A 20,115-nucleotide genomic window follows, 5' to 3' on the forward strand; every position below is an offset into this window, starting at 1 on the left:
TTTTCCAGCCATTTACAAATGATGCTCAGTCTCTGAAACAGTTGAAGAAAAAACATTTCCAGATTCAACAGACAATGCAGCAGCACAGGTTTAATTATGTTAGCCATTCTATCACATGGCATAAGATGAAATAGCATGGCTGACAAAGCAGGGAATTTAGTGAGAACAAAAAGCTTACAGATGCAGGTCTTACCCGGGGCCAGTCTTTATCCAGGGAATACCTGGGAGGACAGGGCAATTCTAAGGCTGCCCTTGTTTCTGTTTAAGAATCATATGAGGTACCATGGCCAATGCTGTATAAACCTTAAAGCATTTCGTCAATGCTCACTATCAAAGTTCTTATGGTTTAAAGTCAGGTATTTGCTAGTAGTTTTGTTTTTTCTGTTCTTCCTCTTCTTTATATATTCACAGTTATATGGGATGCCTCTCTAGCACGGACTGAAATGCAAATGTAAAAACAATCAAAACAAAAAACCTCAAAAATTAAAAAATAAAATAAATCCTCTTTACAAATATAAAAAACATTGCTTTTTCACTCTAGGTTAAGAATTAGAGATAGAAAGAAAAAATTCATGAGGTTCTTATTCCCCCAAAATGGAGAAGCTAGGACTCCAGACTTGGAGCCTGGAAGTCCTGAGTCCAAAACAAACCTTAGACATGTAATAACTCTGGATTGCTGTGTGACCTTAACCATTATCTACTTCTGTTTCCTAATCTGTAAAATGGGGATAATACAGTTATCTCCCTGGGTTGTTGTAAAGATAAAGTAGGCATCCTACTAATTTCTGGTTTCTTACTGCCATATCTACCCTCCCTCTGCTGCTTCATTTGGAAATCTTTCCTCTTCCAAGATCCACACTATTTAGATATATCAACCTCATTATACAAACACACACACACACACACACACACATATATATATCACCCTATCTAAAATAATAGCCTTCAGATCATTCTCCTTCATGTCACTATCAGGCTTGGTCTTTCTTCCTCAATATACCTCCTGCCTTAATACCCAAGGATACACATGCCTCCCCATTATGTGGTTTCCCAGTTGAATAACTTTCTCAATTGCAATGACTGCCACCTTCATTCTGTCTCAACCACAAGGTCAGATGGTCATATACTTTTAATAGTATCAACCAAATATTACAACTCCAAAATTCAGAATGCTAAAAATACTTTGACAATAGCCTGTCATCCTTCTGTCCTATCTCGTGCCTCACCTATTACTCTCAGGTACTTTACAGCCAAATTCCAGATCTCCCAGATCAAGGAAAAGATTTTGCAAGGAGCCAGAAAGAAACAATTCAATTATGGAGTCACAGTCAGGATCACATAAGATTTTGCAGCTGCCATATTAATCAGCAGAAGGGTTTGAAATATGATATTCCAGAGGGCAAAAGAGCTAAGATTAGAACCAAGAATCACCTACCCAGAAAAACTGAAACAGTCCTTTGAGAGAAAAATTTGATATTTAATAAAGAGGAAAAAAATCAAAGCTAAATAAAAAATAAGACTTCCACATTGAAGACTCAAGAGAGGCACAAAAAAGTAACCAAGGAAAAGAAATTATAATGGATTCAATATGGTTTAAACTGTTTATATTCACTGTATATAGCTCCTCTCAGAAGTTCAGAGATCAAGAAGAACCCTGAAAGACCTGTTACAGACAATGCCATCCATATGTAAAGGGGGAAAAAAAACCATGGAATCTGAATGTATACTGTGTTCACTTCTCCTTCCTATCTCATGATTTTCTTCCTTTCTCCTTAGTCTTAATTCCTCTTACACAAAATGACTAATATATAAATATGTGAAATACATGTACAACTTTTACCAGACTATTCGCCACCAAGGGGAAGGAAGAGAGGGAGGAGGAGGGAGAAGGGAAGGGAGGGTGGTAGAAAAATATGTAACTTAAGCAGCAAATGGATGAATGTTGAAAAACTAAAAAAAAATTTTGTTAATTATATTCCTATAGGTGAAGAAAATGTAGCTAACTCTAAGAACTTTATCATTATCAGGGCACTTAGAAAGCATATACATAAAGAAAAGTGTGGGAGAGGAAAGGTAAGAGATTCTCTACCAAATTAAAAGTCTACAGAACTGTTGTGCTGACTTCATTGTTTTTATACCTATGAAACCTAGATATGCCAGTATACCAGCACCATACCAGGAAAGTGGATTGCTTCCATTTGAATTATCTTAGGAAGATTCAGAAGATCCTTTCTTGAGCTAAGTGCCAAGCATTCAAACTCTACTGCAGGCTGGTCATGTTGAAAGAATGCTAAATCTACATTTGCCTAAAAGACTATTTTACAGAGAACTCACAGTAACAAAGTGCTCACAAGATCAGAAGATTGATACAAGGATACTGTCAAGGTGTTTCTGAAGTATTCTGGAATGATGGTGAGACATGGGAGACACCAGCTAAAGACTGCCCAACATAGTATGTATGCATTGAAGAAGATTCCTGTGCTCCATGAGCAAAGTAGAATTGCAATAGCTCAAAAGAAATGTAAAATGTGTACATCTAGAGATATCAACACTCCAATATTCCACCTAGGCTACTTGTGCCTGATCTGTGGAAGAGGCTTCCCAGGTTGTATTGATCTGATCCCACAGCTGGATACACTGTACCTTAACCTTGAAATAAGGGTCCTCTAAGAATGAGGGACGACAACAACAACCAACCAACCAAAATACAGAGCATACAGATGTGGATTTACTCCATGGGATATGAATATGATGGGTTGATTTCAAGAAATCTTAAGGTTACAGATAATCAACTCAACTTTATGCTGTCTTCTACTCTTGGATCTCTTATCCCCCTCTCCTATTCATCACTATTCATCCTTTTCCCCATTCCAATCCTAAACTATTTCTACCAGGTAATATCCCTTCTCTTACATATGAGCAGCCAACCACCTCTGTGGGAAATTATACAACTGTGCTAGTTTACATCATCTTTTTTTCAATGGAGCTCTCACTGCTATAAAGCAGTTCTCTTAACTCTTCCCCGAATGATTCCTTATTGCACTTTTTACAAAGGTTGAAAATCTGCTCTCCTCCAGCCACCTATCTACACATCACTATCTCCCTTCTTCCTCCTTCTTCTCTTATATATAGAGAGAAAATTAAGGTCATCCATAATGTGATCCCTCTTCTTCCCAATTCTACATTTTAAACCACTTCAATATCATCCACAATTCCTGCTCCTTTGTTCCAACTTTTGACAAAGTGGTCCTTCTCTTTGCCAAGGCCAATGTGTCTACCTGTGCCATTCCTTTCTGCCTCCTCTGGGAGTTTATGATCATCCCCTCTCACTAATCATAATCTACTAACTTTCTCTGCTATCTACAAGCATGTCCAGATCTCCTCCCTAGTAAAAAAAACAATAACAACAAAACTCTTACTTGACATTGACATTCTCTCACTGTATTCTGCCTATCTCTGTTCCTATTTCTCTTCCACAGCTATACCTTCACTAGGGGAAAAAAAAACCCGCGTTCACTCATGAGTTCCACTTCCTCTCAAATCCACACTTCTTGACTCCTCACTTTGAATGCCAATGTTCTACTCTAAAGCAATGATCTTTTCCCAGTAATCACCCTTCTTGAGATCTCTGCTCTTGTGTAAAGCTTCAGATTGTTCATTCCTCCTGGATATTCCTTCGTTCCTCCTGGATATTCCTTGTACTTTTTGTGATACTACTTTCTCTTGATTATTGAGCCTACTTGGTGTCAAGCACTTTACAAATATCTCATTCATCCTCACAAGAACCCTGAGAGATAGGTGCACTTATCCCCATTTTATAGTTGAGGAAATTGAAGCACAAGAGGTTGTGACTTGCCCAAAATCTCGTGGTTAGTATGCATGAGTTATATCTCTCAGAGGCTAGACTAGAATTCAAGTCTTCTTGATTCCAAGTACAGTGGTCTATCTCTATGAAAATGATTCTTAAATCTATATCTTTCATCTCCCTAAAACTCTAGTCCCAATTCATCAATTGACTTCTGAAAGTCTAGAAATAGATTTTTCAATATCTGCCCCCCCCCCAAAAAAGTTATCTTCCCTTAAACCTAACTTTCTTTCTCATTTCCCTATTTCTTTCAAGAATACCTTGCTGGTGGAGCTATGAACTCATCCAGCCTTTCTAGATAGCAGTTTAGAATTGGCCCAAAGGGCAGCAAAAATGTGCATACCCTTTGATCCAGCAATACCACTACTGGGTCTATACCCTGAAGAGATGAAAAAGGGTAAAAACATCACTTGTACCAAAATATTCATAGCAGCACTATTTGTGGTCGCAAAGAATTGGAAATTAAGTAAATGTCCTTCAATTGGGGAATGGCTTAACAAACTGTGGTATATGTATGTCATGGAACACTAATGTTCTATTAGAAACCAGGAGGGAGGGGAATTCAGGGAAGCCTAGAAGGATTTGCATGAACTGAACGGATGCTAAGAGAGATGAGCAGAACCAGAAAACTATTGTACACCCTAACAGCAACATGGGAGTGATGATCAACCTTGATGGACTTGCTCATTCCATCAATGCAACAATCAGGGATAATTCTGGGCTGTCTGCAAGGGAGAATACCATCTGTATCCAGAGAAAGAATTGTGTTTAAACAAAGACAAAAGACTAGTACTTTTAACTTAGAAAAAAACTAGTTATCTTTTTTATGTTATGTTATGTTATCTTTTTATGTAATTTTGCTATCTCTTATACTTTATTTTTCTTCCTTAAAGATATGATTTCTCTTTCACATTCAACTTAGATCAGTATATACCATGGAAACAATGTAAAAGACTAACAGACTGCATTCTCTGGGGGTGGGGGGAGGGAAGCAAGATTAGAGGGAAAATTGTAAAACTCAAAATAAATAAAATCTTTTTTGAATGACAAAAAAAAAAATTTAAAAAAAGAATACCCACATCCTTCCAGGTTCTCGACCAAAGGAGGATTTAAAGGCATCTTCAATTCTCTCTTTTGCTCCCCAAATCCAATCAGGTGTCAAATATTATTCTAGCTACCTCTAGAATTCATTCTTTTCTCAATACTATCTTATTTAAGAACCTCTGGTCACCTCTTCTCTGGATTATAGCTATTTTAGTAGCCTTGTAACTGCTTTCAGTTTCTTCTCTCTATAATCAATTCTCCACACAGAGGGTAAATTGATATTCTTAAAGCACAGACCATGTTACCTATACTTACTCAAGGAGTTCCAATATCTTCTTATCAACCTTTTATGAAAAAAATGCAAAGTCTTGCATCTAGCATTTGAAGTCCCTTATATATAATCTGGCACCAATTTATCTTTCTAGACTGAATCCACATTACTCCCACACTCATTCAGTGGATCTAGCCAAACTGTCCCTGCCTCTGCACAGGCTGTCCTTAGCTCCTTCAAGGCTCATTTCAAGTTTCTTCTCTCACAGGAAGCCATTCCTGATCTACTAGATACTAGTGACACCCCCCAATTACCTCATCACATCTATATGCAAGCTGTATTTTCTCCCAGAAAAATTTAATTTCTTTAAGAAATGACAGGGGCTGTTTCATTTTTTTGTTTTTATTTCTAGCATAATGTCCAGCAAATAGAATTTATAACTGTTCAGATTCATTTCAACAAACAACAAATATTTCTAAAACACCTAAGGTCAGATTTTTTTTGCCCTCCAGAACTTTATGTTCTATGGAGGTATATGTCATAAGGAAACTACAAGGTAATTTGAGGAAAATATTAACAACTGCTCTAGGACTTGTTGTTGTGTGCCCTTTGATATTTGAAGGGGGCAAATGTGACATCAGGGAGGTGATACCATAGCATGTGAGTGAACTGGATTTAGGTGAGGGAGGACTGCAAAGTTACCAACCTCATTTTCTCCTTCAGAACCTTTGGAGTACAGTGGCAAGAGTAGATTCGGGACTGGAGATAGTCCTAGAAGCTAAGGTCTTTTTTTTTTTAAGCTAAGGTCTTTAACAGGTCTCAGTTTAGCTGAGGCAATGCTCCTTCAGTTTTAAGGCAGGGTTAAGAAATGAGGAAAAGAATGTCTTCTTTAATCTAGTAAAAAAAAAAAAAAGAACTGGGAGGGGATGACCCTCAGGGTTTCTGCAAAGAATAAAACCCAAATCACTCAAACTCTCCTGGATTAGCCAACAACAGGTCTGCTCTCCAAGTCTCCTTAGGTCATTGTTTGAGCCAGAGTGGTTCAAAGTGAGTGTAAACTGAGGATCTTCTTCTCCCCCCCACCCCAACTATTTTAGACTAGGTAAAAGACTGTAGGAGTAGTTAAGAACTCGAGGAGGCAGTAACAGAGGGCAACAAAAAAAAAAAAAAAAGGAAAGGAAAATAAGAATTCTAAGAAACAGAGGAGGCGGGAGGGAAGAAGTCGAAAGAGGCAAGAGAAAAATGCATTGAGGGAAGAAATGGACAAAGTAAGTCTTTAATATACTAGATATTATGAGACTAATGAGCAATGTGGACTGAAAGATAAACTGAAATAGGATTGTTGTAGGCTTAAGCCTAGGTTAAAGATTCTAGATAGGGAGCCACAGAAAGTTTTTTTTAATCTAGAAAAATTATTTAACATCTTCATGTAAGAAAAATGGGAAAAAGGAAAGAGATGAGAAATGAGGGCTCTATTCCAACAATCCATGCTAGGGAGAGGATGGACTGATTTAGTATAGATTTGGATAGATGTTTAAGAGCTAATGCTAATCAACAAGAAAGAAGAAGATGAAGTCAAGGAAGACTAACTGTGGTTATGATCTGGGATAATGATGATGATCCCAGGAGGAAATAATAAAATTTGGAAGAGGGACAGATTTAGGGAGAAAAGTAATCAGTTATTTTTACATATACTGAGCATGATTTCCTATATTCCTACCTCAAATTTATATTATTTGGCTTTTATTTGGGAAAGGATACCATATTTAAGAACCTGAACAATATAAAAACCCCACTATCCATGAACTATTAGAACTATCCCTGTGGAAAAGTCAATGTAGCTACTCATAGTTTATTTACTATTTCCTGAGTTGCTAATAAGATGGCAGCTTCTAATAATAAAGCTACAAATTTTTATCAGAAAATTGTAGACCATAGTAACTTTGCATTTAGAAGTCATCACAATGGAAATTTTCCCCAGCTCTTCTCATTTCCACCAACCACTAAAACCAAGCAAAAAACATCTCAGTGGGTTCTGCCTTATCAAATTCTCCCCATGCAAATACTCCAGGAAAAAAATCGAAGATATCATATCACTTACAAGGATCAGCTGTAAATCTTTATAATGTAGAATAATAGAAAAATAACAGTGTCTGGAACAGACTTATTTTGGTGAAACTTTCATAAAACTACCCTCACAAGATGGAGGGCATTACGCAACAGTCACTGATCAACATTTTAGAATTTAAATTCTGCACACAATTCCAATTGTAAATTACCAGATATAATACAGATGACGGCCAAATAAACAATTTGTCATCTGTGTAGTAGTCCAAATTAGGAATGAGCAAATAAATAAACAATACTACATCTAAACATAAACTGCAAAATCTTCTGGAACTAAGTAAATGGCACTCGCTGTGTTAATGTACTGAGACAAAACTTTTTTCTTGCATTGGTCCTAAGTGTGGGGGACCAATCTAATCTCTCCTTGACTTTCAGGAAGTCAAATCCAAACCCACCGACCTAAATAGACATTCACTTATTATGAAAGACTGAAGTCAGGGGGAGGGTGGGGAGAGTAGGGATCAGAAAGGAGAAGAAAAGACGTCCTCAGAGGAACGACGACTCAATCTTTTTTTCCCCCCACTGGCAGAAATAGAAAGAACTATGACCCCAACCCATAAGCTCACCCATAAGGCCAACTAGGCTAGAGCCTCAGGATCCATATGTTGCTTTCCTGGGGGCCAGGAAGAACCATAGGACAGTAAAGAGGCGGCCTGTCAGCAGGTCAACAACACTTAAGCCTTCACAAAGTGCCGCTCCTGGTACTAGCGGCTTGGGGGCACGGGCACACGGGGGCACACACACACACACATATACACACGTCTAGTTAAGGAGTCACAACTTGGGGGGGGGGGGATCAATGCTTTGGATTCCAAGTTCCCTTCCACTAATTCAGGGTTCTTGGTCCCTTTTCGAAGTATGGTGTAGTAATGGATCCCTTCTCAGAAGGATTTTGGTTTTATGTACATAAAATAAAATGCATAGGATTAGAAAGGAAGCCAATTATATCGAGCCACTAGTCAATATATATTTAAAAACAAGTTCCCGAACGCCAAAGAACCTCGGGGTGACCAGTGAAGAGTATTTAAAGGTGACTGATGAGGTAACACCCCAAGGGACCACATGGTCAGTCCTAAGTCCCCAGTGGACCCTTAGGCAAGCCTAGGTGGGCTTGGGGAGGGTGGGGGTAGGGGGAGAGGGGTGGCGAGCTGTGGAGACCCACGGCTAGAGGCTGCAGGAGTGGGATGGGGAGGAACATTCCCTCACACAAAATGGTGGCGCCTCCACGAAGCTGGGCGCACCTGGGGCCGGCCGCTGCGCTGCCCCTCACCTCCCACGCCGGGGCTGTCTCCCCGAGCGCGGCCTCCGCTGCCGGCCGGCCGGGCATGGGGAGCCTTCACGGACACCCGCGGGCCGAGGCGAGGGCCAAGGCCGGAGGGAAGTGGGGAGGAGGGTGCGGGCCCAGGGAAAGAAGCCACCCCGAGTCCCACTCACCTCGGCCGGGCGCGCCCTCCGGAGGCACGGGAGAGGAGCCGGGGGAGGCGGAGCCTCCGGGAATGAATGAGGCTGGAGGCGGCTGCGCTGCGGCGGGGCGGGGGGCTGCGGGCGGGCGCGTCCCCGGCCGCCCCCTCCTCCTCCCTCCTCCTTCGCGGGGAGGCGGCCCCGGCTGCGCGGGTGCCCTGGTGCTACTCCCCGGGCTGCGCCCACTACCGCGCCCGCCCCCAGCAACACGGTCGGTCGGTCTGTCTGTCTGTCTGTCACTCAGGCAGGCGGCTGACCGTCTGTCTGTCACTCGCCTGTCTGTCAGGCAGCCCTTGCCCACCGATCGCCCCCTGCGCCAGCCGCTGACGCACACTCTGCAACGCCCCCAGCCTTTAAAGTCGCATCTCCCCCCACCCTCCCACTCCCACTCCCACCCCCGCCTCTCATCGCCTTAATCTCCTAATCCCCCCACCGCGGTCACGGCCGCGGTCACGAGGGGCGGGCAGGCGCAGGCACACTCCCAGCCCCCGCGCATGAGCCCACCAGTGGGTTCATCACTCCAGTGCCCTCACCTCTCGGAATGGCTGGCTACATCAGGAGCTGCAACACCCATTCCCCACCCCCTCCCCACTCCCAGCGCTGAGTTTGCAGCCCGGAGGAGGAAAAATGACCGAGGCGCAAAAATAGATACGAATGTATTGCTTTGGATGTTAGGTCTGACTTGCGCAGTCTTCGTTTTCTTCGTTTGAATGTCTACATAACTAGGGTGTTCATCCCTAATACGAACACATTGCATGGAATAGAATGCATAATTTGCATTTTAAGGTCAAAGGATCTAGGATGTCCAACCCTTCCTGCTTCTGATGCTTCCCAGGTCTCCCAGATCCTAACTGCTAGGAGCTGACCGACTCAGGAATTCTGCTTAGCCTTTGCCCACTGCACTATCCCCAGCCTCAGTCTCCAGAAAGGGAGAGTTCTACGCTATATCAGTGAGATTACGGATGACACTTTAGGAAGGAAAGACACAACTTTAAACAAAAGGAGATAAGCAAATTCAACTTTCATCTTGGATGCAAAGAAGATGAGAAATTTGGGGCTACATTTGTGTTTTCGAAGGCTAAAAAAACCCATCACTCATGTCAAAGAAATCTCCTCACCCCTTTACTCAACAGTCTTTCAAATTCAGGTGATCTTTCCTTAGAAGAGGCCCTTCAACTCTTTCTAGGTCAACAGGCCATTGTCTTCTAAAATTTACTTTTGAAAAGGAGTGTAAAAGAAGGAACTCCTCAAATGAGGAGAGATCCTCTTTGTTTTTTGTACTGTTGGAAATAAATTTGTGTTAACTAATTAAGGTTAAAAGTTATCAGAGGTTTTGGTCTTAATGAAGAGCAAACAAAATTAGGTTAACCAAGAACATTTATTGCTATTTCAAGAATGAAGGAGGCCTTCAAATAAGGGGAGGAGAGGGTTTAGCTGGAGGGCTAGACTACCCAAGATGGAGGCCTAAATTCTTCCTTAATTAATCTTGACCCTCAGAAGGCTTGACTGAACCTTGACCTCCAACTTTTCCTATCAAAAAAGTGAGTGAAAAAAAAATGAGTGGTCTCCCAACCTAGGAAAGGGAGAGAAAATAAGGAAGAGGCTAAGGAAGACAAAAATATAGCCTGAGGGGCTCTTTATAATTAATGGACTTCTCTTTAAGCATGCTTTTTATTTACTAAATTAATTTGATTAAATGTGACCTCACCCAAACACTGCTTGAATACATTAAAATTCACTATTGATTAAAGGAAATTTTAAAAATGCTCTTTAGATAATAGTATTGATGATGATATAGTACCTATGATTCTTCAAGTAATAGGCTTTATTGAAAAATCAACATGTGTACAATGTCATACTTAAGTTTTATTTTTTAATTTATTCATCTATAGTCATTCATCTTATGAATATAAGAAGATAAGACATTCTCCAATTGATAAATGGTCAAAGGATATGAACAGGCAGTTTTCAGATAAAGAAATTAAAAATATCTATAGTCATGAATAATGCTCCAAATCATTACTGATTTAAAAAATGCAAATTACCTCTTCACAACTATCAGATTCGTTAAAATGACAAAAAAGTAAAATGATCAATGTTGGATGTTAGAAAGAATGTGGGAAAACTGGAACGTTAATGCATTGTTGGTGGAGTTGTGAATTGATCCAATGTTTCTGTAGAGAAATTTAGAACTATGCTCAAAATAAAGCTGTGCATATCCATTGAACCAGCAATACCACTAATAGTGAAATAGGGGAAATATTGGACAGTGAAGTATGTTTTATAGTTATTAATCTGTTCTCTCTGCATTGACCATATACCTTATAGTAACACTGTCACACATCCTATCCCATTGTCCAAGCTATGAGATGACTCAATGAACTTTTACTAAAGTACCCTGACCAGGACTCCATAAATCACTTCCCCCAGGCATAAAGACAACCCTTTATTAACAAAACAATGGATTCCTGCCTAAACCTGAAAGGATTAAGTCTTTGATCTACCTCTGCTCTCTGATACCAGTTATCTGATAAAAATTGTACCTGTACTATTGTGTTTAACTGTTTAACATTTTCATATTAGTCATGATGTGAAAGAGAAATTAAAACTAAGAGGGGGGGAAAATGTTACAACATAAAATAAATTTTTAAAAGTGAACAGAGTATGCCTTTCTCTGCATTAAGATTCCATGATCATATGCCTAAAGCAACAATCACCTAAATTGTCTCATCTTCCTGCCTGTTTAAAAGTTCAACTCACTCCTCATTTGAGTTGCATGTTTTCCTGTGAAGTCAACCTCTCTGGGGGAGTGTGATCCCCTCCCCTTTGCTCTTCTCTGCTACCTATTCCCCCACTTGATTGTCTTCCTGTAAAGCTATTAAAATAGCTTATTCCCTTCTTTACTGCTTATACCCTGATGGCTTACTTTCCTTTGGAGGGCAGTCTGCTCTGGGGAGCATGATTCCCCCAAACTCTCCCACCCTCTTCTCTATGCTGCTGGATCCATGTGATTCTAACTAAATGCTATTGGACCCCTGTGATCCCAGTTCCCTTTATCTGAATTTTAACCATCTTTGTTATTTTGCCTCAGCCCAGTTTGTAACTTTGTTTAGCTTCTTTGTTTAAACTTATTATCTTCTTTAAAATTTCAACCTTTTTTTTACCATGTTAAAGAATTTAACCTTTGAAGTTTTTAATCATAATGTGAGCTTTTTTGTAGTTACCTGTGAACTTTTGCAGGAACCTGTGAATTTTTTGTAGCAACCTGTGACTCTAATTCAGGAGGGTAAAGTCTTTTCCTTTTCTTACCCTCCTGAGGCAGAGAGTCTGGTGATTTCTTCACCCCAAACTATAGTTGTCTCTCTTAAATCTCCCTATCCCAGCTATTTCAACAGCACTAAATCTATAACCCAAAGATATATAAAAAAGGGAGGAGTTTGCAGAGCAAAGCATACCATGTTCACTTTTTAAACTTTCTTTTATATTCTTTCTAAACTTTTTCCTCCCCTTAGTTCTAATTCCTCTTTCACAACATGACTAATATGAAAATATGTTAAACACAATTGTACATGTACAGCTTTTACCAGATTATTTGCACCATGGAAAGGAGAAAGGGAAGAGTGAGTGATAGAAAAATGTGGAACTCAGAAACTTGCAATTGGATGAACGTTGAAAACTTAAAAAATTATTCATATGTAGTATGTACAAAACAATTTACCTAGTGAAACCATAGAAGGTTCTATCCCCATGCACTTGCAGTCCCTTTCCCTCTCTGCCCAATCTCTCCTACCTTCAGGTTGGCTACACCCCCTGCTTTAATACTCTATATAAACCCTGTTTCCAATCACTTCCTTGGATACCCCAGAACTTGTTATACGGCACCCCAAACTAGAGCTTACTTTCCTGTTAAGGATCTAAATCTTGCTATATTAGCTATTTTCTCTTGAATTTATTGACACAGGCATATATTCAGTTTGGAAATACATTCTTTGCCCTGAACGCAAAAGCATTTAGAACTCTGACTATATTTCTTTTTTTTATTATGTTATTTTGTTTATTTTTTTCTAATTATGTGCAAAGATAGCTTTCAACATTCATCTTTTTATAAGCTTTTGAGTTCCATTTTTCAACCGCCCTCCCCATGACAGCAAGCAATCTGATATAGGTTGTACATTTACAATTGAATTTAATATATTTCTATATTAGTCATGTTATGAAAGAAGAATTAGAAATAAAGGGAAAAAAACATGAAAAAGAAAGAAAAAACATAAAAGAATATTTAAGTGACCGTAATATCCTTTGCTCTTCAGTCAGACTCACAATTTTTTCCTTGGACATGATGGCATTTTCCATTACAAGTCTTTTAGAATTGTCATTGATTATTAAATTTCTGAGAAAGCTAAGTCCCTCATAATTGATCATCTCACAATATTGTTAATATATACAATATTATCCTGGTTCTGCTCACTTCACTCAGTATCAGTTCACACAAGACTTTCTAGGTTTTCCTGAAGTCCACCTGCTCATAATTTCTTCTTTTTTTTTTTAAAGTCAGTGTTTAGGGACTTCTAGGCGGTTCAGTGGATAGAGCACCAGCCCTGAAGTCAGGAGTACTTGAGTTCAAATCTAGCCTCAGATACTTAATAATTAACTAATTGTGTGGCCTTGGGCAAACCACTTAACCCCATTGCCTTGCAAAAACCTAAAAAATAAATAAATAAAGTCAATGTTGAAATAAAATACATTTTTAAGTAAATTTATTTATTTTTCCAAATACATGCAAAGATAGTTTTCAGCAATCATTTTTTGTTAGATTTTGAGTTCGACATTTTCCTTTCTCCTTCCTTTCCCTCTTCCCTCCCATTGACAGAGAGAATCTAATATAGGTTAAATATGAACAACCATGTTAAACACATTTCCATATTAATCATGTTGTGAAAGAAGAATCAAACAAAAAGGAAAAAAAAGAGAGGGAAAAATTTTTTTTAATTGAAAATAGTATATTTTGGTCTGCATTCAAACTCCATAATTCCTTCTCTGAATATGGATGGTATTCTCCATCACAAGTTCTTTAGAATTGTCTTTGATTATTGAAGTGCTGAGAAGAGCAAGACTGTCATAGTTGATCATCTCACAATGTTGCTGCTAACGTGTACAGTGTTCTCTTGTTTCTTTTTATTTCAGTTCAAATACATCTTCTTAGGTTTTTCTGAAATCTTCCTGCTCATCATTTTTAATTGCATAATAGTACTCCAACACAATTTGTACCACAATTTGCTCAGCCATTCCCCAATTAATGCGCATTCCCTTAATTTGAGAACTTTTGCCTGAACAAAAAAGAGCTGCTATACATATTTGTGTGCATATTGATCTTATTTCAAAGGTTAAAATTTTAACTTTAACTATTTTTCTGTGACTTAAGTAATATGTTAAGTATTGACAATATTTGTTGAGTGTTTATTATTAATTCAACTTTTTCTGAGTTTGGTATTTTGTAATACAACTTTTATATTTATGAATAAATCTCTAAAAACTGAAAATTTGCTTCTTCAAGACACTACCCACTAAGAAACTTTAGTCAGTAGCAATTTTGTGATCTCACAAATTAATATTTATCATTTTTAAAAGAAAGAGAATAACAGTATAATGAATCAACTAGTTCTGAAAATTTGACATCAATATTTGAGACCCAGACTGAATGACCTTGCCTCTGTGCACCCATAGCTCCAATTGTAAAATAATCATAATTTCCACTTTGAGGCACTTTAGAGAAAAGCTTTATAGTGATTCCATTTGGTTTTATTTCACTCTTCTTATGTTCAATTAAAAAGCAGAAGTGGAGGTAAAGAGCCTTTTGGGATCTCCCTTAATGGTCTAAGAAGGACAACAATGGAAGTAAATGGAATGTAAAGCTTTTTATCGAAGGAAGGAATGCTGGACTATCTTCGAACAGACTCCCACAGTGGGTAATTGAGGAGCACACTTTTTGTAGGGTATGTGCTATAGGAAAGCATGATGTTTTGGATTCTATAGGCATTGAGAGTCTTTTGGGGTCTCCATGCAGGATGTGGATCTCATTTTTACTTTGTAAAAAGCCTTTAAGGCAAACTACAACTAAACTACAACTGGGCTAAATTCATTGATTTGAGTATTGTATGACTGCATGCTAAGAATGTTTTTACATTTTAAAATAAAGTTTTATTGTATTTAAAAAAATTTAATATTTAAAAAACAGATCTTGCTTCTCATCAAAAGGACCTGGGACTCTCCCACATTTCTCATCTTCAACCCATTTAATCAGATATCTCCACATCTTTGTCTCATTACAAAAGTTATCAATAAAAACTAGCTCCATCTTAAATCTCTTGCTAATCTCCAATTACCTACCTTAAATTAAAAAAAATAAATTCCTTTTAATTTTCTTTTTCTTGAGTCTTTTCTCCATTAATAAGGACTCTCAAAAACGAATTAAGCACTTGAGGTTAATTGGAGTCAGTCCCTCTGATTCCAGAAAAGGAGCTGGGAATCTTTTCTAATACTGTGGCTCATAAGTAGATATCCACTGTGCCCTAATGACCATAGCCAATCAGAATTAATTGACTTTTAGAAATTGGAATTTGCTAGTATAATACAGTAAAGACATTGCTAACAAAAACATTGCCCCAAATTGGGGATATACTTTTCCCTTGCACACACATGATCTGTAGGGAGACTAGTTTCAAACTTGGAGAACATATGAAATCTTATGTTCTGGTTAAATTACTTTCTTTTGCTTCCTTATTGTAGTCATCATAAAGTTTCCCTGAGATCTCTCTCTCTCTCTCTCTCTCTCTCTCTCTCTCTCTCCTGGACTCTAAATACTTTTTCAGGATCCTTTTAGAACTTTAAGGTCACACCTCTGCCTGAAGATTTAAAGCTCTGTGAATTTGCCTTTCCTCATTTTGTCCATTTGTCTTACTCAGCTTTAGACTATATGTATTTTTTGTTACTGGTCTAATATCTCTGACAATTTGATAAAGTCCCCTCCAATTGTAATATATAATTCTGTAAAACTCAAAAAGTGTATTATAGTTTATATTTCTTTTAACTTCCCTAAGTTAATTATATGTAAGTTAATCTTTATATAAAATTTATCTTTTATGTAGCTTGATATATATATATATATATATATATATATATATATACAATATATATATATATATATATATTTGTAAGCATGAGATCTGTTATTCCTCACTGAGCATTCCCTTCATGGAAGAATGCAAGCAATTTGCAACATGGGAATCATCTTTGATTTTTCCCTCACCCTCTCACCTTCACCCCCTATATCCTATCTATTACAAGTCTTGTCACTGCTATCTTCACAATTTTTTCCATCCTATTCTTTCTTTCCATTTATATGACAACAGGTTTGGGCCTTGATCACCACTTATCTTTGTTATTGCATTAATTTCCTAACTAGACTCCTTCTTTCCAGTCCATGTCAATCAATAATCAGTCAATCAACGTACATTACAAAAAAGAGGCAAAAGACAATCCCTAACCTCAAGAGAAAACAACCAAATAAAATAGCAAGCTATATATAGGCTATAGAAGAGAAGAGAGGGGAAGGCATTAGAATTAAGACGGAGGGAAGAAGTCTCCTTTACCATCATCCTTCACACAGCTGCAAAATAATATTAAAATGCAAGTCTGATTTGTTCCTTTACTGTTCATACAGATTAAGTGACACTCAACTGCTTCTGATTTAAAAAAGAGAAAAAAATCTCTTAAGGTTGGCTTTTGAAATTCTTGCTTAGTATCTCCAAGTCAACCTTTCCAGACTTAGTTTTGTAATTCCTTTTCACACAATCTATATAGTCTATTCAAACCAATTCCTAAATTCAGCATTCCATTACTTATAAGCTACCACTAATTCCTGGCATGCACTTTCTCCTCAATTTGTTCTTTCAGAACCCTACACTGCTTTTGAGATTTGATTAGGAAAGCTTTCTTGATTCCTATAGTTATTGTTCTCTCCTTTCTAAACCATCTTCTATTGACCTATTGGTACATGTGTTGTTTCCTTCCAAGATAAATGAAGCTCATTCACTTTAAGTCATTTCAATAGTTTATGTGCAAAGTACTTTTGCAAAAAAACAAAAATGACCATCTTTCCTCTCAAGAAACTTAGATTCTGATTAAAGAATATAATATGTATAGAGAAAAGTAAATACAAAGTATATGTAAAATCATTTAAAGTCATTTCAAGAGGGAAAGAGTGCTAACAAGGAGGGGGTGCTAACAAATGAAGATCAAGGAAGGTCTCATGTAGTCTATGCTTTGAAGGGAGCCAGGGGTTCAGCAAGGTGGTGTTGAAGGAGACAAGGGACCTTCTGGGTAAAGTTACAAAAGAGGAAGATGAAATGCTGAGTCAAATTTAGCTGTAATGTGGAGTGCTTGAAGGGGAAATTAAGAATTGTCTAGCTGGAAGGAAAGGTAGGTTAGAACCAGACTGTCAGAAGTAGAGTGATATTCAGGGAAAAGCCAGCAAGCCAGTTTGACTGGAATGGTAAGTGGATGGAGGGGGTAATAAGAAAAAAAAAACTGGAAAATCAAAGGGTAATCATATGGTGAAGGCTGTAAATTCCAGGCTGAAGATTTTGTATTTTACTCCTAAAATAATCTGAGCAACTGAAAATTTTTTGAATCAGAGAGATATATTCTATCTTTGTCTTAATTTAAGTAGCTACATTTAGAGGAGAAAAGGATAAGGACAATAAACCTCACCTATCTCTATTTATGCCTTGCCAAACCCCAGTCTTTCTTCACTGAGTCTCATGCCTTCTTAACTTTTATGCACATAAAGTTGTAAACTCAATATCTTAACCCATTCCCATAGAAATTAGACTACTTTTTCTTTAAGAAATATTGAAGCCATCCATCCTGGAGACTTAATGATTCAAGGTTTGTCTTTACTTTCTGGTCATTTGAGTCCAAATCGACACAAGAAGTTCTAGGTGAGTTGTGAAACTTGTTTGAAAGACCACCATGGGCAACTGAAGAGCAGGAGAGTACATTCTTCTGATTCAGGTCTATCTGATTTTCTTGCAGAATCTTGTTGGAACATTCTTCCCATATTATGACTATGTAAATCTCCTTTTGTCAACTACTAAGTGATCTAAAGTATACCATTTCAATACAATATTATATCTCAGAAAGGAGAACAAGGGACCGACTTTTCATTGAACTAAAGAGCTACATAAAGTAAACTTGCTAGCAATGTCAGCTATAGAAATTATGAAATAAAATGTTCTGGAAACCATTTTTTTCAAGGAAAAGATAATAAAATCTATAAACTATTCTAAATATAGAGATATTTTCCTGTTGAAAATACCTAGAAACTGATAAAATAGTATATCTTTATTGAAACAGTACTCAGAGCAGTCATATTCTATCTCCCCTTCTTAGCCTGCAAACATTTTCTTGGATTAAAAGATTGGGATCTTTTATCAATTTATTTTCAATTCTAAACTAGCAGGGACCAACCTGAATTGGATACAGTCCAGAACAATTGAAATATCTGTTTGGAATGCTCTCCTTGATGGGTCTTAGAATAGTTTTTGTTCCATAGATATCAATTGTTGTTACATATATAATTTACTTTTATATTCATTGGGACCTCAGATTTTTTATTCTTAAATTTTATTTATTTATTTTATGTTTCTGTTTTCTAAACTTTGAGTTCCAAGTTTTCTTCCTTCTTCCTCTCATTACCCCACTCATTGAGCAGACTAACTATGTGATATCAATTATATATGTATAATCATGCAAAATATTTCTATATTAGCCATGTTGCCAAAAAACACAAGAAAAATAAAGTTTTACAATTATACTTTAGTACATATTCAGAGTTCATCAATTCTCTTTTTGGAAGTGGATAGAATTTTTCATCAGGACTCCTTTGGAATCCTCTTAGATCATTGTATTGATTAGAGTAGCTAGGTTTTTCATCATTAATAATATTACTGTTACTGTATATAATGATCTCCTAGTTCTGCTTGCCTCACTCTGCATCACTTCACAATTCACAAGGTCTTCACAAGATTTTCTGAATTCACCCTGCTTGTCATTTCTTATAGCACAATAGTACTCTATCATAAACATATACTACGACTTATTCAGCCATTTCCAGATTGATGATCATCCCCTCAATTCTGATTCTTTGCCACCACGGAAAGAAATGCTATCATTGCTTTTTTTTTTTTTGATGATGGATTACTTTGGTCATAGTGACTGCTTACCATGAGCCACCTTCCTTCTCCTAGATGATCTCAGAGCAAACAATATGTGACCATTCAGCAAGGTAAGACTCATGTGAATATGCTCTGACAATTTTGCAAGGTGCAATTAGAAAATTTCTTTGGAACTCAGTTTACCTTGAAAGCAGCCTAGAAGAATTTAATTGGTGGATATAAATTAACTCTTTTTCTCAGCAGGACAATGAAAGGTGCCCTTCCTAGGACCTTTTATTGTTGTTGTTCAGTCTTTATTCTTTGTGACCCATTTCTAGTTTTGTTGGCAAAGATACTGGAGCGGCTTGCTGTTTCCTTCTCCAGCTAACTTTACAGATGGAGAACTAAGGGGAAACAGTATTAAGTGACTTGTCCAGGGTCACACAGGTAGTATTGGTTTGAAGTCAGATTTGAACTCAGGAAGATGAGTTTTTCAGATTCCAGACTGGCCCTACATCCTCAGCTCTTCCTAGGTGACCTAATGTCTTCATATTGCTAATGAATATTACTTCATTGTCCCAAAGAAAGCCTACAGAAAGACTGCCCTTCTAGTTTTAAGTGACTTACCTAAAAGAGAAATTTGTTACCATTATATCTTGGTTGTTTAAAGCTAATGTTTTTGTTCTTTAGATCTTTCTGTAAATTATCTATCTCAAAATCCTGTGGTCACAGGCAAGTAAAGAAGCAGCAGGGAGTTATAGTCACACCTTGCACACAAGCAGCCCAGGCCATAGGGACATTTCCCCTCTGAAAGCTTCAGTGGAATTCAGCAGCCCCTTGGGTGACTGAGCAGTCCTTTTAAGGATCCTGCTGCTCACCTCCTAGTGTGAGGAAGGGGCTAGAAAAAGTACCCTAAAAAATTGTCTGCTTACTCAACCCTGACTTGACTGTCATAACTGGCAAAGATCTTACCTGTGGTCGAGAAACAAAAAAATCCACAAAAATTTCTTCAAAGATGATTCCACTCACCATCAGAGCTTGGAATGAGCAAACACACACACACACACACACACACACACATAGATAAAACAAGATCCAATAGACTTGAAAGATGAACAGCTTCCCTTACAAAA

General features: G+C 37.8%; 1 protein-coding gene across 1 annotated transcript in view; it reads right to left on the bottom strand.

Moving 5' to 3' along the window:
* FAM169A (family with sequence similarity 169 member A) overlaps positions 1 to 8,794 on the bottom strand; it is a 59,701-nt gene extending 50,907 nt beyond the window's left edge. Inside the window, exon 1 of the mRNA XM_074204254.1 lies at positions 8,742 to 8,794. The gene's annotated coding sequence lies outside the window, so the exon portion shown is untranslated. The remainder of the gene's footprint in view (positions 1 to 8,741) is intronic.
* Positions 8,795 to 20,115: the final 11,321 nt, after the last annotated feature.

This window comes from Macrotis lagotis, chromosome X (assembly GCF_037893015.1).
Source record: "Macrotis lagotis isolate mMagLag1 chromosome X, bilby.v1.9.chrom.fasta, whole genome shotgun sequence".
NCBI lineage: Eukaryota > Metazoa > Chordata > Mammalia > Peramelemorphia > Peramelidae > Macrotis > Macrotis lagotis.